Below are 22,878 nucleotides of genomic sequence, written 5' to 3'. Positions count from 1 at the left end.
TGTGACAAATACTATAGTTTTAATGATCTACAGTGCATTAGAAAAAATAGTAGGGGCAAGGAAGGTGAAACTCTCAGTTCTTTTATCACCTGCTCTGTAGGGCCTATTACAAACTTTTCTAACTATAGCTACCCATACACTAAGGAGTCTGATTATTCCAGTCATGGATTGAGGCGAAACATTAAATTCTTGCAGTGGGATACACAGGTGCTCACGTTTCAGCCGATCAATGTTCATAACACAAATGAAGTTCCACCTCAATGGCCAAGTGCTTTAGTCTCTGGTTTTGGTTTTAATCACAAGATCTATCTATCTGTCTTTTGTTGTCACTACATGCCAAGTTATTTAATTGTGCAGTGCCTCTATATGTCTCAGGACTCATATTCCTAATGTGCTCCAGGCAAATTAACAAGCCGTATTGCCAAATTGTAATGCCTGACTTCTTCACCACCATTAAATATGAGTATTCAGTACTCAAAATTTGACTCCCCTGAGCTCCCGCTTTAAAGTTGAAGTTTCTGAAACACACAAGCATATTACATGTAGTCACATCCTTATTTAGTTATTCCCCTGGTACTACCCTTGTCTCTTTGATCCCTGTAGAATGCAGGCTGCTTGACCAAGATAATTGCTGTTGAACAGTGCCGGTTTATTAACATGCACATCGGCACCCAATGCAGTCCCGCTGGGGCCTTGCTGCAGTTCATATGAGAGGTACGCAGAGCAGCAGAGAAAAATCCTTAAATTCAGACGCTGGCTTGCTTTCTGCCTTTTTTTCTCTCTCTTTTTTTGTTAAAGAACAGATCAAAACTCTTCAGTTTACCAAGCAAATATGAAGCCCTCAAGAGTATAAACTGGGGGTCAGAGCAGACTTTCACACTAAGACTGTAGAAAGGATTTTCTCTTCTGCAGATTTTCTCATCCATGCATATTAGAGAACAGATATTTTTTTTCCTCTGCCATTGGCAAAGAAATCCATCCTGCTTGATTGTATTATTATCCTGTGACTCAGCAATAGTTGTGCTATTGTATCTCAGTATTCTGGTTGACATTGACTGCTTAATCTCCAGCATAAAATTTTACTAAGGCTGGTAAGGTCAGTTTTTCTTACAAATTTGAAACTATTTTTCCTCATGGGGCAAGCGAAAGGGATAGAGGGAGAAAAAGAGGTTACTTTAATATCCTTATGAAGGACTTCCTCAACTTATGGGTGCCTTCCAAGAGGCAATCTCATCACAAATTCTTGATAAAAGCTGTAGTCTGGAAAAATAATCACAGCCTTATATTTTGTCATCTCTTTCAGACAGCAGTAGTCTGCAATATTTAAACAGTCAGTGTGTTAAATAATTTTGTAAAAGCACAAGTTTAAAAGAGCTATAATCAGGGCCGCAATCAGAAACATCAACAAAGAGTTATTCTGCAATAATCAGACTGTGTTTAAACCTGTACCAGCTTTTACTGCAGTATCTCTCATGCAGATTATACTCAAATATAGATTACAGTTAGTCCTGCTTGATAATTCTCAGTAACTCCAAAGCTAAGCCAAGCAGTACTTGCAGGTAGTCTCATAGTAAGTTACTTCATTCAGAATAACTGCCAGGAGATGCTGGTGGATATAAAAGGTCTATAGAAGAAGCTTAAATGAAAAAATTTCCATCTTCCTATTAAGTAATAAAGTATTGACTACTTAAGTGTCATCTGCTTTGTGACTGAATATGAGGACTTTAAAATAGAAATAATCTATATAGTGTGTCTTCATCCAGTGGTGCACTCATTTGTGATCATAAGCAAATAAAGATAGAGCAAATGTAATAGATTTTTGTCATATACTTTGAAGAGAGCAATTTGGAATAGAAAGCCTACACAAAATATTGAGGATTTATTCTCAGTTGTAGGGAGATACTGGAAAAAATTAAAAATAAGGTATTTTCCCCTGCTACTCTTGAGAGGTGTTCTGAAACAGCTTTTCTTTTGTTAAGCGTAGACCACAAGTTGAGTATTTCTGTGGGGGCTGATCCTCCTTGTCTTTGTCCCTTTGCAGCAAAGGTGTTGACCTCTTGTTCACTCTTGATTAATCTTCTTCCATTATAGCTGATTATAAAAACAAAAACAGCATTCCAATAAGATCCATAGCTGTATTCTCTAAGGTGTGAAATTCTGTTTTGATTAGTCCTTAAATAAACTGAAAAACTATGTACAATTGGTCCTGATGTGTGAAGCTAACTAGTCTGTGAAAAGGAATGGAAAATCTTTCATTGTTTGTGAAAATGACTTTGACAAGGTAGAAAAACATAGTTAATGTAACTTTTAAGAATAGAAAACAAAACAAGAACAAAACCAAACAAACCAAACCAACTGTTTTGGATACTTCTAGAGACAACTTTTTAATGTTTCCACCCCAGGAGTATGGGATTAATATTTACCTTGATTTAAAAACAAACAAACCAACCAAGAAAAATCCCCAAACAACTTATAGTGAGTGTAGGGATAGACTCCTGGGAGTTTGTGAAATATTATTTGAATAGTGTATTAGCTACAATTTTAGTAATAGAAAATTGCAGTTCAGAAAGTATTGTCTTTCAAGACTTTTTTCTTTAGTTCTAAAAAGTGAAGAATCTGATGAAAGTCAAAAGAATGCACTTCACCATGGACATGTCATAGAAAAACTAATGGTTAAATTGTGAGGTTACGCTGTGAAGATCAAGGCTACTTACATCAAATTAGTCTGAAAACCGATTCTGTACTTAACAGTAACCTAAGGTAGGGATAGAATAAGTAATAGTTTAAGTACAATTATTCAGGGCCTGAAACACTTCAGAAAGTATGGGTGTAATATGCACTAGAAAATTAATATAATTAATAAACTGATGGAGATCATCATCAGGAACGGCTGGAATTACATGATGGTTTTCACTCGTCATGATTCACTATTAGGCCTGTCTGGCTAGTGAGTTTTCATGAGAGGAAAGTGAGAGAGATTTGTCCCTAAACAGAATTTGTTTTTATTCCTCAGCTGGGTCAGTTCTTGGCTACAGGAAAAATAGGTTGTTTTTGACCGTGTTGCTGTTGTGCAGGGGAAACTACAGGTTATTACTGATTGTTTTATAGGCTGTTGGCAGTGACCAGAGCTTCTTGCCATATGATTTTGTAACGTACATCTAGGAAATCACCAAAGTAGCTGCTTATTACATGGTAAATTTTCATCAAGGAAGGGACTTGTGATACTCCTGAGGAACAAGTAGGGGAGGGTTCACAGTTAGGTTCTCAACTCAAAATTGGCTTACTCCTAGATAAGGAAAGTTAACATGAGAATAGGAGAAGATTGAAGTAAGTATTTTGTTTCTGATGTGGACAGTGAATGCGGAGTGCGGGGAGGGGAAGAAAAGCTTGTTTCGATCTGGAAGGCTGGGTCAAGTGTAGAAGGTATATGTAAGATTTGTGAAATTACTATGCAAACTGAAAGTACATAAAATACTTTGAAAATATTGCATAGATCATAACATACACTTGAACTTCTTTCTAGGAAGGTACGGAGATTCCCAGAAATCTAGGCTCTAGACTAGCGGTTCTTCTATACTAGTAGTTTGATTTTTCTGTTCACCAAAGCTTTTCTGAAGACAAAACAGTATATTATCCACACAGCAGGGTATTTAGGCTGCTCTAAGTCCAAACAAGTTTGAAATCAATGATAATTTTGGGGTGGGTGGGGTGTAAGTGTTGTCTTTTGATGAATCTGAATTTCACTTGATGGAGTTTCCTTGTCTAGTGACATGTGTGACGTAGTTCTGACTGGGTATAAGGAGAAACTTTTTCCTCATGAGAGCAGTCAAATAACAGAGCAGGTTTTGCACTCTTTCCTTGTATGGTGTGAGGTTTTGCACTCTTCGTCCTTGCAAGAGCAGACTGGATAAAGCCCTGAGCAACCTGGTCTGATCTTGGAGCTGCCTCTGCTTTGAGCAGGTGCTTAGACTAGAGATCTCCTGAGATCTCTTCCAATCTGCTCTTATGAAATTCCAACTACAAAGAAGTATATTTTTAGCAGTAAATGAAGCTTGCCAAAGAAAGAATTTGTGTATTATTGTTGGATCTTTTCAAATGAAGGCTTGGTTTTTGTCTAGAAGTCCCTCTAGTTTACATAAAAATTACTTCAGGAAGCTGCTATGGCCTATTTTATAATGTGGTTAGGCTAAATGATTGTAATACCCTTTGGAAGTCTCTAAATGCCTGATATTCCCAAGGAATGCTTTTCTTCTAGAGTGACTTTTTCTAACTCTGTTCTGTGATTTCCCAAAGACATTTCAATCTCCATGTATTATATTATATGCAGAAGGCATAGTACTATCTGCTATTTCTTCTGTGTACAGCTTGATAGAGATTATGGAACAACTCACATGGAAAATGCACAGAAATTTTACTGAGGACAACTGAATACAAATAATTCTCATTTGAGTTTTGCTCTTCTGTATTTAAATTTACTACAATGAGAAATGAAAATATGACTAGCGAGGTGTGAAAGTTAGGCAAAGGGTGTTTCAAACCACCCAATTATGTTGAAGGACTTAGAGAATCTGCATGAAAAAACACCCTTCAGATTCACTGGGGATTTTAATATGGAATAAAGAACACGACTAGCTTGGAAATGTAGCCCAACTGGATAGAATTATGAAATGAACTGAAATCCTTAGGAGCAAAGTAAACTGAAAACATGATTCAGACGAAGGTATTAGTGATGTATTAATGAGCCTTAGTAAGTAATTTTTCATGGAGAAAAATTACAATCCCGATATTAAAGAGGGCATGTGATCTAACAGGTACAGAACTTGCCTGTTCAGTGGGACAGATGCAGCAATATAGTTTTGCCTCTTTCTGCTATGTGAATGAGGCCTTTTTCCTCTCTTTCTTACAGGCTGCTGGTAAATCAGTCTAGAAAGCTGTGGAGCTCTGCCCTGTCAAGCACAATTGGTATTTTAGTGTAATGCCAGTAATCATGTAGAATGAGACAATGGAATGATCTCACAATGGAATAATGCAGAGAAATTGGGAAAACTTTAAGGGGTCTCCAGAGGTTCAGGAACAACTTGCTGATGTCTTGCTACAGGCCAAAAATAATCTTCCTGTGGAGAGATGTGTTTGTGCTGGGTTTGGCTGCAATAGAGTTACTTTACTTTATAGTAGCCAGTGTGGGAATACATTTGAATTTGTGTGTGAAACATGCTGCTGTTGCTAAAACGGGTATGTTTTAGTTATTGCTGAGCAATGCTTACACAGTGTCGAGGCCAAGGGTGGTTTTTGGAGTGATGGCCTTTTGTCTTCCCAAGTAACCCTTATACATGATGGAGCCCTGTGTTCCTGGAGATGGCTGCCCAAGGGAAGGAGTGAATGAATCTCTTGTTTTGCTTTGCTTTTGTGTGCAGCTTTTGCTTTACCTGCTAAACTGTCTTCATTTCAGCACTTGAGTTTTCTCACTTTTACCCTTCCAGTTCTCTCCCCAGTCCCATCAAGGGTAGTGAGCAAGTGGCTGTGTGGTGTTTAGTTGTTGGCTGGGTTTAAACCATGATAGTATTGCAAACTCATCCTCTGTGTAAGCAGTTCCTAAAAGAGTCAATGTAATTTCATGTGGGACTGTCCATTCTCACAAGATCTTCAGTTTTGCAGTTGATGTTTGGTCCCGATGAAGATGAGCTGATACTTCTGTTTAGATTGCTCTCTAGAGGACAGAAAGACTACAGTTTAAGTGCTAGGAATAACATTTAAGTCAAGGCAGCCTTTAAAGTAAAAGCAAAAATGAATTTATTTTACTCCAGTGAAAAACTTACTAAAGCAGTTATGTTTAGAGACTGTGATACAGAGGAATAAACGAATACTTACAGCTTTATGGCAGCTTATAGCTTTTACTTTAAGATGTCTCCTCAGTTCCCTTCCATTACCTGATTGTCAAATTAAGCTAACTATAAAGATATTTCACACAGCTTCTCTGTCCTGGGATCCATTTATTTCTAAAGCCCCTATTCTTAGGCTTGTTACCTCCAAAATAAATATCTAATTGAGATGAAATAGTCCCTTCCACATTCCTTTTTCTTAGCTGTGTTTCTGTTCAGTACAAACTCACTCTTATGTTGCTGTGGGGTGCAACTAATTCAATGGCACCCTGAATGTATCTCCTGCCTGTGAAGTTTAGGTTCTGTCTGTTACAGCTTCCCTGCTGTCATATACAGATCCCATTGGAATTCCTCACCAAGGCAAGAGGACTTTTAGTTTAATATCTGATTAATCAATAAGCAAAACTATTTACACAATGAAAATATGCTTTTCCTTGGATAAAATTCATACCACATTTGTATATCAGCTTACATACATTTACTACTTAGAAAAAGGTTTACTTTAAAATTTTTCTCTTACAAGATATAATTGAGCACAATGCATTGCAGATATTCACAGGTTCTAGTTATATCAACACAGCAGCTAATTTGAGGATGCCAGAGTATTAGTTAAATTGCTGTCTGGGACTAGGGCTATGGCAGTGGTAAGGAATTACTGTTGCATTAGCTTGGTAGTTTTCTCACTAAAGAAAGAGCTGATGCTCTTTCATTACATGTGAAATGTGTAATGAAAAAACTGCCTCATCACATGATTATTGTAAAGAATAATGTTTGTAACCATGTGGACACGTTTGATTGGAAGTTGCAAAGAGAGCAAAATGAATGTTTGCTGCTTTCTCCTATTAACAGCTAAAATAACAAAGAAGATGAAGATGGTTTTGAAACAACCGGCCAATTTGGCTGCATTGATTAAAGAAGGAAAATATCTTAGATTTAAGATGTATTCAATACCTTCCTTTCATTGGGAATGCTGGTATTCTTAAGAAATTCAGTTTCACTTGACAGAACATTTATTAGCAGCTAGCATGGGAGAAGACTAAGCTGCATATCTTTTGGACCAGAAGGTCCACACTGAATGCTGATATATTCTGTCTTCTGCTTGCACTGCTGCTTTTGGAGCTTGGAAAGCTGCATGTTTGACTGGTAAATGAGACATGGTAAGATTCAGTAAAAAAGAGATGGATGATCCAGTGTGGCTAAATGAAACAAACTGATCACAGTTTGAACATAAACAATTACAAAAATTACGATCATTGTATTACTTTTGTTTCAGTTTTGATAACAGGACAATATTACTTAAAAAAATCTATTATTTTAGTAAGGATCACTACTGCAGATTTATTATTTGTATTAGTATCAGTATTTCAGAGTTAAAATGGAACATCAGACGACCAATGTAAGTTTTCCTTTTCCTTATGCATAGTGTAGATAAAGAGATGTTTTGAAAGCAGAAGAGAATCCAGCTGTATGGTCTCAAAAAAGACTGTGTTGATATATTGCTTTATTTTACTGCATTTATTACACCAGGAGTCATTACCTAGCCCATAAACCCATTGCTAAATATTAACCTCTTTCATTACCTCTATTCTGGTGTAACTGATACCTGCTTATGAGTGCCCATTACCTCTGACCAGTCCCATTTCTTTTCCACAAATCATGGTGATATCTTGGAGGTTATTAAGGTTAAATTCTTTTATTCATCATAAAGTCAATTTCCATTTAGGAGGTATAACATCTATTGTTATAACATAAAGTAATTCATCTTTAAAGGATGTCATCTGTCATTATTAGCTTTCTGGCAACTCTAATACTACCAGCTATAAAGAATAAAATTGCTTTGATGGAAGAAACTGAATATTCCAATGTAGCAAGTTCAAAATAAGTGCCTAGCAGACAGATTTAAAAAAAAAAAAAATCAAACAAAGCTAATTTTAATTAACATAATAGAAATTTTTGGACATATTAGGTAGATCAATTTTTATCTGAGTTTTCATGGAGCCATGTACTGCACAGAGGTTTTCTTAGTTCTTCTATATATCAAATTATATTGGCTACACAAGTAGGTAACTGTAGAATCTGTAAGTGAGATGAAAATCATTAGCAAAACTTTAAAAAAAAAAAAAATCTTTCTTTTTACCTTTTTTTCTCCCCAAAAAAGTAATTTGACTTTATCATGTGTCCTCTTATGGATATGCTTTTATCACTAAAACACAAAAGAACTGAAATCTTTATGCACCTCTTTGAGAGAGTTTCTGAACTTCCTAGGAAGGATCTACCAAAAATTCATCAGATGGTTTTCAAAAGACTCGTACTAGTTCTGGAAGTTTTCAGAAAATAACCTCTATGCCCTGTTAAGGCTTACATGTTATGTTTGATATGTGGAAACATGGAAACATCAGGCAAATCTTGCAATGTGCAAGAAATAATCAAAATGAGGCGGTTGCTGTGGTTGGAAATACGGGGTTAGCGTCTCCATTTCTTGGGGGGATTTTGCAACCGCAAACTCATACACAGCCTCATTACAGAATGGGAACATAAACCATACCAGACTGTGGAATTGTGTTAACAGTAATGAAACTTTGAGAAAGTACCACTGTCATATTTCTTAGAATATTTTTATATTTATGCCACTAAAATAAAAAAGGGAAGAGAGCTTTCAAATGTGAATGAATTCAAAGGTCATATTCCATCCCACCACCAAAAACCAAGTGCCCTTTTCTGCTGTCTGTTGACTTTTAAGTTCTTGTTATTTCTCTTGGCAAATTCCATTTTGAATTCAGTTTCTGTTTTGCACAGCATAAAAAATTGCACATGCTATGTGGCATAATGAAGCATTATTTTAGTTCTGAATTCCTATTACGGGACAGAAAGTGAATTTAGCCAAGGCAAGCAAGCAGAAGTCATTATCATCTGATAGCTGCTAAAGGTCACAAATGACAGGACCACAGGCTTTCCTTTCATTAGAATAACATCACAGTTAAGAAACTACAAAGTGTTTGAAAGAAGTACAAAATTCAAGTGCATAATACCTTAAGAATAAGAAACAAAGTAAATAGATATATGGTGTGTGTGGTTTTATGTGTATGTGTAGATCGAGGCTTTTGTTTAGCAGAATGCTGAAGTGAATGCTTCATTCTAAAACATGCTGAATTCTCATACAAACTTTATCAACGTAGTTGCGTTCGTATGTATTCCGTCTCTATTCAAGTGTTGCTGAAACATAGGCTAAATTTTCGTGTATTTTCTTGGATTATTCTTTATGGTGCAGTGTGATATTTATAAAAAGTGGGGCTATTATTACAGGCATTTTAAATTTTTCACATAGATATCTCTTGCCTCAGAAAGATGTATCTTCAGGGCCTTAATAGAATACACATGGATCAAATCACCTTAATAGAATACACATAGATCAAATCAACTGCTTTATTTAAATGTCAAAAAGAATATTCTGACACTTGTGAGACTTTTTTCCCATGTGTTTTAATTATGATTTTTCTCAGAACTAACCCTTTCAGGGTGACACAAACTGGCGTGTACTGAGAAAAGATAGTAATTGAAATTTAAATAAAATCCAAGCCAGTGCCTACTGGATTGTTTTGGTTTGGTTTGGTTTTGTGTTTCTCCTGTATATCTGGTAACATCAAATCACCTTTTCAGAAAAGTTGATCAACACTTTTGTGATACTTTTTCTACCTAATTCTTGATTTTTGAACTTTTCTATTCTCCAGATTTTGGCTTTAACTTCTTTAAAGAGAAAAAAAAAAAATATATTAAGGGTAATGCTTCCTGTGTACTGTAATACAGTACAGGGGAAATTGTTTTCATTTTATATCTTAAGAACAAATTTAGAGGAAAATAATGTCCTAAAAATGGGTAACATATAATGTTTTATGTAATTTTATAACTGTGTTATGTTAGATCATGATTGTAGTGTACACCAAATTAAATATAACCAGATTGAAGATCCCAGATGGAAGTGCTACAGGCTTTAGGAGGAGACATCATTTACTTGACAAGGTGAGATAAAGGCAGCTCTGCTGACAGGTGTTATAAGAGCTCTTGGGCAGCCCTTGGACAGCAGTGGTGGAAGCTTTTTCCTGTGTAGCTCCAGGGCTTTGAATAAATAAAGCTCTGCCTACCTGCACTGTCCTTAGCTTGCAACTAAAAATCTTGATTGACTTCTGACCTTCTCTAGCAAAATCCAAAATGTTTACCTTCCTTCCCCTTTTCTCTAACCAAACATTCCTGCCCTTACTCCTTTCCTGCAAGCCAAGTCCCCTCTAAAACATCCTATCCTGATAAACATCAGTTAATACTTAGTGTGTGCTTACAAGACACCTTTCTAAACTGTGGCACATACTGTCAACATTTTTATACTCTACCTTGCAAATGTTATGCTTATATTTTGTTGATAAAGTGCATCCAAATAGCAATTGAATAGCCCATGGCATGCAGGAAGCTGACATGACTCCTCACAGAGGCTATAGAATTTATTTTGATGGGATTGTAATTACACTTCAGCTAGTGACTGTAGCTGTCCTGATAAGTCTTAGCTTTTGTTATTTTTTCAAGGAAGATATTTCATTTAAATAGGTGTAAGGCACCTTCTCTTAGTTAGAAGTGATCTTTCTGTAAACTAAGGCTAAGTTTGCTCGCAGCCTTTGAATCCTTTTTTCTATTCAGAGAAGCTTCATTGTGCTATACTGGTAATATGGAACACAACTGCAATATTTCAGTGTTATCAGACCTCTGAATTTTCATTTTGGTTTTGTTTGCTAGACTTTTATTTCAAGTGTTATATTTGATGTGAGGAAAGAAAGGCCTTCAGGGCTGTTAAAATTCAGAACAGGGAAACAACCACAATGTAACAGAAAAGATTTCTCTCTCTCAAACTCTACCTCCATGCTTATGTATACAGGAAAAGTCTGTGTGGATATTATTTCTGTTGCTCTAGGCAATCATGTACTAAATTTCTTTTGTGCATCAAAGCATGGGGATGGCAGTCAGGAGTGTTTTGTTTTGTGAGAGGAAACCAAAATGTTTTGAACTAAAATGTACAGTTGTGACAAGATGTCCAAAGGGTTTCATAGGAATACTGAGCAAGTAATATTTTGGGTTTGATGAGTTCTGATGGATTCAACCAGCATCAATCTTAAGAGGAATTATTCTTACTTTTCATCCTATAGCAATGATCAGTCCACTTTACCAGCAGAGCACAGCCTATTCAGCATAGACTGAACACAGAATTTTCTGTTGAGTTTTGTCGATCTGACTTCTTTTCCTCGATCTGAACTAATATAAGAGCTGGATTAATTTCTAGTTACGTATTTAACCTTTGGCAGAATGAGATAAAATTGTAAAGTGGGCCATGTAAAGACCCTTACTGAAGGTTAATTGCCTGTACTGTATAACTTCCTGTCTTACTCTACCTTACATAGCTAACTTAAACTCCTTAAGGACTGATGAACAAATATAATGATTTGGACAGCAGAGAATCTTACTCAGTTTCTCTTCTTTAAGTGAGGGCAAGTCAGCTGGCTTGGTGTTCCTTACACTTGCTGTTTCACAGTGGTGTTCACCCAAGCAGTAACTGAGAAGCTTTCTGACGTTTGCTCAACCACATGTCAAAGGAGAACTAATGCTAAATCCAGACTAAAGTTCCTTCATATTTTCTCTGGAGAGGCTGTAGATCGCTACAGCCCATTTAGCACTCAAATGCAAAGATCTCCTCAAGTTACCAGGCTAATACCATAATGATTTGATGTATACCCCTATTGACCTTTACCAATGGGTACTTGTCCATTGCAGCGTTACACTTCATATATTGTCGTCATTTAATATTTCTGTTGCCTACATCAGTGGTTTTTGATTTATAGTCTCTAATATCCATGAGAGATAATTAAGAGCAAATCTACTGCTAATCTTGGGTAAAATTCTGCTTGCTACACCAGTTTAAACATGGCAAGAGCATATTATTGTTGATAGAATTGTTTCTTATGTAAACTGACAGAATCAGGATAAGGGACCTTAAATGTTTTATTATTTTCAGAGAATTTTCAGCTGTAACTTCTGAAGCTCCTTATCTGCATAAACTAAACATTTGTTTTAGGTGAATCAATAGGACAGAGAGCTGCCTAGGACATTCAGGTATCTACCCAGTCTAACAAAGCTCTCAGATTAAAGAATTTGGGCCCTTGCAAAAAGCCATTTCCTTTCCATGACTGGGATAAAAGTGCTTAATTCAATATTAAATTACTGTAGCTTATTTGAATAAATGTCAGTCATGGGTCTGGAATATGTTTTTTGAGATGAATAACTATTGACCAGAATATAGCCACTGAAAAGAACACCCCACTGCTGAAGCTCAAAACTCAGATATTTGTTTGAGCGAAGACAAACATTAAAAAATGTACACACTGTTGAGCAATATAACATGCTGTCACAAGTACCACTGTAAAACATAAATTCTGAGAAAGGTGATAGCTCATTGAAAAACTAAGCACTAGTAATGATGTCAGACTGCTATAGAGAAACTTGATTATCTTTAATAGCCTCTAGACACCAAGCATGAAATGATGTTGGCTACAGCCTGGGCACAATGGCTTATTCTGTTTGTCATAAATTATAAATATGAGAGTGTGGGTGCAAGTCCAGTATAACCAAATTACTGGCGATAGCTTAGTTAGGACAGGATGCTGAAAAGGGCAGTGGGTGTATAATGCTTTGGGTAGGTGAGGACAGTAGGATTTGGAGATTAAAGCTAGTTTAATGAAATGGAAGATCCTTTGTAAGGGCTCTTAAGTACCCAAGTGCTTGCTGAAAAAGAAATATATATATATATACACTGAGAAGCCTGTGTAATGTGTAGGAACTAATGTTTGCATTTCTGAAGAGATATCTGTTTATGCTTCAGCTTTGGAAAACAAATCTTAACATGGGCTTCAAAAGTAGACAGTGGTTTTAGCCTGCTTACCCATGGTGTTATTTCTGTATGATGTACACCTTTTAAGATCATCTCAGTGTTTTTACTGCTCTCTGTATCAATACGTATTGAGGCTTTTCTGAAGAGTCCAGTTTAGGATTAGGTAATATCAATAATCTAATCCTATTATTGGGTAAGCTGAAACTATTTGTTAAATTTTAACCTCTAATGAAACACAGGATTTTAAAATGTTTCTAGGGTATGAAAGAAATCAATTCTATTTTGTTCCAGGATATAGCCTTCCTTTTTTTCTATTATACTTTTTCTGGTTTTCCTTTTTCATTTTATCCATAAACATTGAGGTTTCATTTAAAAGGAGCTTACCATTCCTCAATATCCTTAAGACAATTGTGCTGGAATGGCAATAAGCAATGCTGCTTCTGAAAAAACAACAAAACAACAAAAAACACCCCAAAACAAACGAAAAAAAAATCTAACCCTGATTGCCTTTAATGAACTTAATTCTTGGTACTTACAACCAGTTGTGGGACAAAAGTGGAAATGATGAAAAAAACTATGTATTATTTAAGGAGTTTTTGTGTTGCCTGTCTGCAAGAGGTTTCAGTGTCTTGCATTCTGTTAATGAACAGGCTAATACGATCTCCTACTGATTTAATCACCAAATATCAGAGACATTCCTCTAAATACAGACACTTCAATAATTTTAAAGGGCTTTCCGAATATAAATATTTCACTAAAGTGGGGTTAGAGTGTATGGTTTGAGTGTGAAGAAGCAATAATGTGAATGAACTTGATGGAGACTGTTGAACACAGGCACTAAAGAGAATGCAGTTGAGTCCAAGGACAGGTCCAGTATCTCCAACAGGTGACATCAGTAAAGACAGTGGAAGTTTGTATATGGAGCAGTTTTTACAACTGACGTCTTGTCAGTATCATAAGCTGAGAAAGATTTTACTCTGTCCTCTGATGACATGAGGTTGATGCACCTGTAGTTTTTATCCAGTGAAAAGCACAAGCAGTCACTGTGGGATAAAACTTTCCTATTTTACAGCACTTTACGGCAAAGGACTTCTTGTAATACCATCATTAGTCCTCATCCGTAAAAATATGGGGGTTTGTTTTGTTTTTCCCCTGTCTGCAATCCAACACATTTCTCTCACAGATGTGTGGATTCTCCTGATTTAAAATGACCCAACGTATCAGAAAGTGTTTTAAGGAAAACAAGCAAACGTTTCAGATGTTTTCAAGTACTATACACCATAATAGACCGTGGTTGGAAAAGAAACTGGGGACTATTTTAATCAATATAAATATTTCTCATGACAATAAGATAGTGTTAACTGGCTGCCAGTAGAGTAAATGCCAGAGAGGAAAGCAACCACTCCTGAGGCAGCAATCAGCTGTCTGTGTGATATTAGCAGAAAGATCAAATTCTGCTCTCCCAGGCAGGCTTCACTTTATGCTGTTCTGCTGAGAAGCCTGCACCTTGCTCTTGAGATTTAAATACCTTCAAAATGTTCTCTGTGAAGTCCCCAAAAAGCTAAAGCTCTTGTTGCCAGATGGCACATAATTTGCCATATATGCTCCAAACAGATATGGGGAGTAATTAAGCTGCCTTAAAGTGAATATATACTTTCATAATCCAGCCTTTTGTGTTTTCTGAGACTTAATTGTGAGAAAGTATAAGGAAGCTGGAAGGATACTTCTTCTAGATTGTGAATGGGAGAAAGAAAGGAAGTAGATAACCAGGTGATGTTCTTTCTCTCACACAACTGAAGAACAAATAGTAATTCAACTCCTTTCTTCTGGGGGCGGAGGGGAGCTACTTAGGCAGGGGTATGTGCCTCTGACAAATCTTTCTAAAGCTCTATTCCTAAGTATATAAACCCAGGAGCTTCCTTTATAATCTTCCAGTTGAAGAATCATATTAAAAACAGTGATGAGAGCCAGCTTCTCCAATCTGTTTGCTTTCCTTTATGCTAACTTTCTTTATTTTGCACCCCCTCAGAGTTACTTTGTACAAAATGCTAATCAAGCATTATACGTGCGATGTTTAAGTCTCTTCAAACTTAACTCCATTAAAAGAGCAGTATGAATTGCAGAGACCAAACTACTGGAACCAGAAGCATAAACTTATAATTCCAAATAGCACTTCAGGTATATTCAAGGTCTTTTTGTAGATTGGTAAAAGTCTCTTAAAACAACTTTAGTAAGCTCCTTCACAGCCATATTTTCCTTCAGCTCTGCTGTAGTCCTCAAGTAGAAGTTTCAGTCGAGAACTCTTGACCCCCGCTGCTGCTGCTGTGATGGCACTTTCAAAAGCTGAACTCAAGCGGCACTGAGTCCACTGAAGTTAATTATGGGGAACTACTTTGTGAAAAAAAGACTTGTTTTGGCATAACATTTATTGGCCTCCTGGGATGAGGAAAGATTGGGATGGCATTTTCAGGTCACTCCAGTGACATAGCAGCTGCAAGCTTAACTTTTAAAAGTTTGATTTCAGCTATGAGTTTTTATTGGCAATTGACAGTAACTAAAAAATATGATTACGTTCTCACCCTCTGCCAGCTTGTCATCTTTAATTTATACTTATTGTGATAAGATGACAGCAGTTTAAATTTAAAAAAAAAAATTGTGCTTGCTTGGAATATTACACATGGTTCACTTAGAAATGACCTAGTTCTGAAAGACTCAAATATTTTCGTGTGCAATGCTAATATCCTCTCTTCTGTCCCAAACTGTTTTGCAGAGATTGTTTTTTTAGAGAGGAGTTACAACTGTGTATATTATAATCTAGGTTTCATAGCACTCTGCCATTAAAAATAAAAACAAATAACAACAACAGCAAACCAAACCCTGATATATTCAGGTATGCTAAGTCTGTTTTACACTACATTGGTGCTATGGTTAGGTGATGAATTGAATAAATTTAGTTTAGACTAATGTAAGACAACCTTGTGCAACTAATTTGTTGTTGTTACAAACAAAGGTTCTATCTTTTTTTCTTAATGGGATTTTTTTATATATATAGTGCCAAAACATTGCATCTCCCACTTTGAAGACACTTAGTCCAATTCTTTTTGCAACAGGTGATTTATTTGTAACTCTTTTTTCCATTTACTAAGACAAGACAGTGAGAATGAGGATTGCAAATACAAGTAGTAAAGTTCAGTTCTAATCAACAGAACCCATGCATACAAATAGAAGTGCACTAAATTCTGCAGGATAGCCTTGAGTCATACAGCAGATGTTGCTTACATACTGTCAGTAAACAAATAGCAATAATTTCTTTTAAAAACAAGTCTGTTCTGTACTAGTGTGTCAAAGAAGTTGAGAATGTCAAGGTTAGATAAATGGGAAAGCTCGGCAGAGTGGAAATTAACATCTTTCTTCTTGAATCTACTTGATATATTGTTTCTTGTTATTTTGCAGGCTTTATATTTTCTCAGAGTGAGGGCAGGGAGAAAGAGGAATCACTAATGATTAAGTGGGAGATGGCTGGTGGGAAGTGTGACCCTTGGTCTTTGCAAGAGAAGAGGAACTAGAGAGATGGAGGGACATTATGTAGAAAAAAATAGTAATGTGGACCTCCAATGAAGGTACAGGTTTAGCTCACATTCTCTGGAAGGCTAAAAAAACCAAGGATTTCACCACATAAAACTAGGTAGGGAAATGGGCTTTCATACGACGGTTTTTATTTTTAGGGCAGATTTAGGGAAGAATCATAAGCTTTAGACACTACTTGTCAATAATTTCTGTGCCTGTTCTAATGTTCAATTAGAAATCCTAGAAAATTAGGTGAAAATTATTAACAAAATTGTAGTAGAAAGAATTTGTGGCAATCAGATTAAGAGTATAAGTATACTTGCATTCATCAGGAAGATAATTCTCAAAGCAGCTGGTGACAGGTGGATATGAAACCTAGAGGATAAAGCATGTGGATCTGTGGATACGGAACAGTATAACGTTCTTATTGAGGAATCTATAGATTTGGTTTTCCTTATGGAACAATTGAAAGCTAATCGCAGACTAGTCACAACTGTAAAAGAATCCTGCAATTTGCACAAGCCTGTCATCACAGCTGGAAGTTGTAACCTGCTTAAAAATTGCTCTTAATGTGAAATTGCTTTGTCACTTTTCTGCCACATGAATTTGGTTTAGAAGAGAAATGTAAGAACATTTGCTAACTCAAGTTTTCATTTCTTTTGATTTAATTTTTCAATATATTATTACTGTGAACAGCTGTACTGTTTTCCAGTTCAGAATGGTTTTAAATTCCCTGAGAAAAACAAAAATGAAAACTTTTGACCCAGTTCTGCCATTTGATGACTTGCAGGATGCATTAGTGCTTTTCAAGTGTTGGCCTTAAGTCTCCTCTCATTTGTTGTCCCTCACATGACTGGTAAAAGCAGGAGCTTGAGTCCGATGCGCAAATATAAAAATAACCTTTTAGCTAAAACTGAATGTTGTTAGATACTATAATAGTAAACTTCTGTTTGAGAAAGTGACTAATGATTCCAAGTCCTTCACATCTTGTACTTTTGCCTTATCTAGCAATATATGTCAATTTTCATGAAGTCATTAGATATTTGAATCCTTCTATGGAAACAACAATCACATCCTTTGATGGAACTGAGGTAGCATTAAAAATCAAGATGAGCACTGTGTTCTTTTCTATGTACAGTAACATTTTACAGTTTTGATTACAACCAATATTGTCTTACAAGGAGATATTAATTCCTGGCTGTAGAGGGGACTCACCAAGTTAGAATACCCCAAATCAACCTGCAAATAGACCTTATTCCTACATCATTTGATATAAGTGCATCACATGTTTGGTTGTTTATTTTTTTCAAACAGAGTGCATCCTTCCTTATTTCTCTAGATATGGAAATAAAATTCAAACACATGAAGAAAAAGTGAAAAAATCTAGTGTTATATTTGGTAAATATTATTACAAGAAGACTCTTTAAGAAAATGGTACCATCTTCTTGCAAAAAAAACCCCAAATCAAAACAACAAACAAATCAAACCAACCAACAAACAAAAAACAAACAAACAAAAACAACAAAAAAACCCTCAAACCTTGTAGTAAGACAATTTAGCCTTGTTAATATGTTTCACTTTACTCCTCAAGTTGACCATTTGTTCTAGGTAAAATAGTAGTATAATGGACAATATTTCTGATGAGATCTATTCTTTCGCCTTTCTTTGAATGACTTGTCTGGATTTGCCTAATACAGTTCTGAGCGGAGTACCTTTTGGATTACAAACTTCTGCAGAGTGCCTTGTGCTCCCCGTACATACGTTGGATCAGTTTCTCTCTGCCAGCAGTCTCAGCTGCCATCGAGTACTTTCAGCCTGCGCTCTGTTCTGCGGTGTTCACAAATATGTACTCTCTGTCAGCTCTCCTGTTGTACTTCCCCAGCAGGCTCACTGAAACTCTACAAAATTCAGCCTGCACATCAGACTAGTAAAATAAATTATATTTTTTTTTATGTGGTCATGGGACCTATATCCAAATATGCTTGAATCCAGAAGCCACAACTCAGTTTAAAAGAGGAGAAGATCCACTTACTGAACCTTACTTGGCAATTATGATTGGAAACAAATGTTTTGTGCTCTAATACGGATTCTTTTTAATGGATCTGATTATGGTGCCAGTCCCTCTGATCAGTAGAAAACCAGGAACCTGAAAAACAAATAAAATTGAGACGTGGTTTGAAACACCCACAGTAACTTCCTTTTGCTTGTGTTAAAATACCAATCAAGTTGCCCAGTGTTGTAACCAGGCAGTATGGCTTTAGCACTGTTTGCTTTCTGGGTTTTTTACACCTTCAGCAACAGGTGCATCAGAAAACTCAGAGACCAGTATTTCTTTTTTTCTTTCCATCTTTCATAGTCCTTTGGATTGTTTTTTTCTTTCTGCCTTTTGTGTTTCCTGAATTTGTCATGTGCTAAATTCATACCATGCAGCCTCAGTCTTCTCAGCTCTCTTGTATCACTGTATAATTTCTAATATTCAGCATCCCTTCAACAGCTGTAAAATGTCAGACAAAAACTAAATAAAGTTGTATATCATTGTGATGATGAGCGTTTCTGCTGAAACTGGAGGTATAAGAGTATGATGATGTACTTACCAGGAAAGAATGAGGTACAAAGAAGTTAATCATCCCATATCACTCCAGCTTCTATTTTCTCTGAGTTCAGTTCAACTTCAGCAAATCCAATGGAGACTTCCTTTGCTGCTTGCAGAAGATATTGTTGAACTTCTGGACGTGGAGCTTTCAAATCTGGAGCCCCTCTCCTTGATGAATTTCAATGGAGCTCTGGAAGTATAACAAATTTAAAACTCTGACTACCACCAGAAGTACATTGTAGCACTTGGCTGACCTGCAATTAGAGCATTTGCACTTACTGTTTTTTCCTTATGCCAGTACTCTGAAAGTATGTTAATAGAAACTGGATGGGAGGTAGCATAATATGGAGAAAAATGCTATATTTGGAAGATAACCGAAGAGTGGCTCTTTGTTATTTATTAATTGCCTTAAACTTGTTCACAAGGACAGTAAGACATCTAAAGCATGTAAATCTGCTTGTTATTTTTCAGTAAAAAAAAAAGGCACTCTGTGTTGACGGTCCATTTGGCAAATTAAGACCACAAAACATATATACCTTGTTCAGTGAGGGCATATGAGTGAATATTTTGCAGCCATAACTCCTTTCCAGGAACTAATGTGCATAATCTTTTGCTACAGACCTATCTAAATAAGTATTGGAAAAGATGCTAAAACACTTGCCGTAATACACATGGGATTCATATGGAACTGGAAATTTTTATATTCAATGCCCTTTACTTATGAAGAAATTTCCAATTTGGGATTTCTCAGCAACCTGTTAGTATCATAGGGTTGACAGTCCATACTTGTGATAGAATTGTGTTTTTCGTAGTTTATATACTAGGAAACTGAAATACTATGGGGCCTTTTTTCCAAGGACGGACAAGGACTGCATGCAAGACAGTCTTCTACCTTCCAAGACTGAGCTTTGTCTCATTTCCTGTGAAGTAAATCATCCATGTCTGCCTGAAGGGAATATTATTTTCTTTGTCTGCATAGGAAATAAGATTATTCTTCTCTTTTAGGGAGGGCTCATCAGCACTGTATTTTGAGCATGGACATGTGTTTGAACTGCAGCTTGTGGGCCTTTGCTCAAACTTAGGGAGAGATTATGCACACCACCTTTTTGCATAAATAAGGGACACAGGTATTAGGCTTCATCTGCCTGCCTCTGCACTTGCAGTACAGTCATACTGCTGATCTTGCACAAATAAATCTGATGTACTTTTCCTCTTAGAAGGTTTTCAAAGTCAGAACGGGAAAAACATCCTACTGGTATTTTAGCAGGGCAGTTTGGGGGACTACAGTACCTTGTGGGAATATATAGAGTTAAGTTATAAAGTTAGTGAGGCCTCAGACTCATGTTCGTTCTGCACTCCTGCAGGGAAGTACAGCAGCTGCATGAGTTAGGATTTTCTGAAGGAACATAAGGACATGTATTTCTCATCAAATTTCAGGCTTTTTAGGAATTCAGTGCCCGTTCTATTGAATCCACTTCAGACAACCTTTCTTCTTAAGCTGTATTTTTTGCTGTGTCTCAGATGAGGTATTGTAATCTAATCAGTTTGCTATAGACTAGATGGGTTTGAAAGGTAGTTGTTCTTACAAACTCAATGGGGTTCTGAAATTCATTCCCTTACCTGGTTTGAAACAGATTGTATCTGGTAACTTCCAGCACGACAAAGCCATCAGTTTGATAAGCTTTTTGGAGAGAGTTGAAGATACATCTGCACAACACTGAATAAAGGGGAGCTTTCTGGCTGAATTATTGTTACTCTATGAATGGTTACTTTGCATTGCCTCTGGAGGCATTACTACAGTATAAATGCAAATGGCAGCTTGCCCAGAAAATGCATAGGCTTTTCCCCCCACTATTTAAATATAAGTAAGTGGACAAATGGAGTAAAACTCTACTGAGAGTACAGCCATGTCATACTGTGCCTGTGAGTTTGGTTTTCTTTTTTCTTTTAGTTACTAACTCATGAAGTTTTGCTCATGTTTCAGTGTCTATTTGACAAGGGAGGATGGACAAATGTGATGCTCGTTGTGTCCTGTTGAACATTAAATAGACTTTGTATAACCAAACTACCAGACCAAATCCTCACTCAAGCTAAAAAGAACCACAACTTAGCAGATGGCTGCAGTGATTGTTAAAGGATATTTCCTGGTCTATATTTGCAACTCACATTTTGGTGTTTGGCTGTGCTGTTAGCAGAACTACTACCTTCAGGTTGTTGTTGGGTGAGCTTGTTTCATGAGCACTTCTTCATGTCATTGTGATGGGAATAGGGAACTGTCTGTCTATGTCTCTGTTCAATAACCCTTTATCCCAAGGCAACTTCAGCTGCAGTTCATTGCTTTAGTTTAACCTCTGATATTCAGCAAGGGGAGCAGTATGGCTTTCCTCACTTACTGTTCACTGTCTCCACTGAAACTAGTTACTTGAAATAGAGGGAAAAAACAGCTGGGTTTTTTTGTTGTTGTTTGGTTTGGTTTGTTTTTTTTGTTTGTTTGGGGTTTTTTTTGGTATATTGATTTTTAAGCACGGTTGGTATTCTTCTATGAAGACAAAGTGTGCTTCTGCTGCTACAAAATCAACATGTATGCATATGTCCAAAGTTAGTCCATTTAGCAAAAGATGTTGATGTCATTGTTTTCCTTGAAACTGACTGTTCCCTAAACAGAAGAGGTTAGTCTATATTTTTAAAACACTGATTAAAAATGATAAGCAAACACATTTATAACAGTTTCTTTGCTATGCCATCCATCTTTGAGTGGAATTTTTAAAATGTTAGTAAATTTTCCCTCATTAACAATGGACCTTGTTATCTGTTGGACTAAGTAATGAATAATTTTGAAAACTCTGGTTTTGTGCTGTAATTCCCTCTTTGAGAACAAAGCAGTGCACTTGAAGGTCTGTTACTATTTGTGTGTATAGCAGCCAGTGCTTTTTGCTAATGCTGTATGTATGTTTTCCCGTATTATCATGGTCATATCATCAGGGGCTAACAACCCAGTCATAGAAACAGAGTACCAATCTATTTTAATCTTATATTGTCTTTCCTCTGTTTCAGAGCAGCTACTCATACTGTACCATGAAAGGTAGAACTCTTTGTTGTCAAAGGCTAGAAAGGATTTTAGATAGAACTTTTTCATGGGATGTCAATAGGTGGAGCTAGAAACAGGAACAAACAGTAGGTTTTCAAAATCAAACGGTTTTATTAAGAGATGGCTGCCTTGGAATTCTAGGAGACGGGCTTCATACACAGTGTTTGAGAAGCTTCTTTCTACAACTGGTGTGGTTGAATTCATATTTAGTCCTGTAGTATTAATGAATCCTAGTGTATGTTGAACAATTTGCAGATTCTGGGAAGATGAGTGTGTTAATCCTCAAACTCAGAGTAAGATCAAACAGCCAGACTACTCAGGATATCAGTGTCAAAATTTGAGGACCAATGAGAGTCATGGATCAGCCTAAAAGGGTTTTACAATGGGAGTTTGCATTGAACTGTATGACCCCAAGGCTTCTTTGAAAACTCCAGCCTGAATCACCTGGAATTGAAAGAACTGCAGTTCATTGTGACTTGATAATTTGCTTGAACTTGCTCTTCTGATTGTGGGCATTATTGTTCTTCCTCAGACAATCACTTGTTGTTTTACCATAGTGAATTGGCCTTAGTTGGTAGGCTGGTGTTTCTCTTTTTAATTCTTTTTCTTCAACCTCCCTAATGTGCTGTCTTTGATGCAGCTAGACTCAGAGTAAGTGTGATCTTTGGAAAAGAGCATGCTCACCTTCCTACAGTCTAAGCAGCACCTCCATATTCAATTCTTAAGCCCTGTCTGAAGGTGGCAGTTCTTTGTGTCACACTTCTTATATGTGTGTTCTGTTACTGAGCTGCCAAAGGATTCACATCTTTTGAAGGAAAACAATGCAAAT

The sequence above is a fragment of the Nesoenas mayeri genome (assembly GCF_963082525.1).
Source record: "Nesoenas mayeri genome assembly, chromosome: 14".
Lineage (NCBI taxonomy): Eukaryota > Metazoa > Chordata > Aves > Columbiformes > Columbidae > Nesoenas > Nesoenas mayeri.
Note: the sequence above shows the minus strand (reverse complement) of the source record.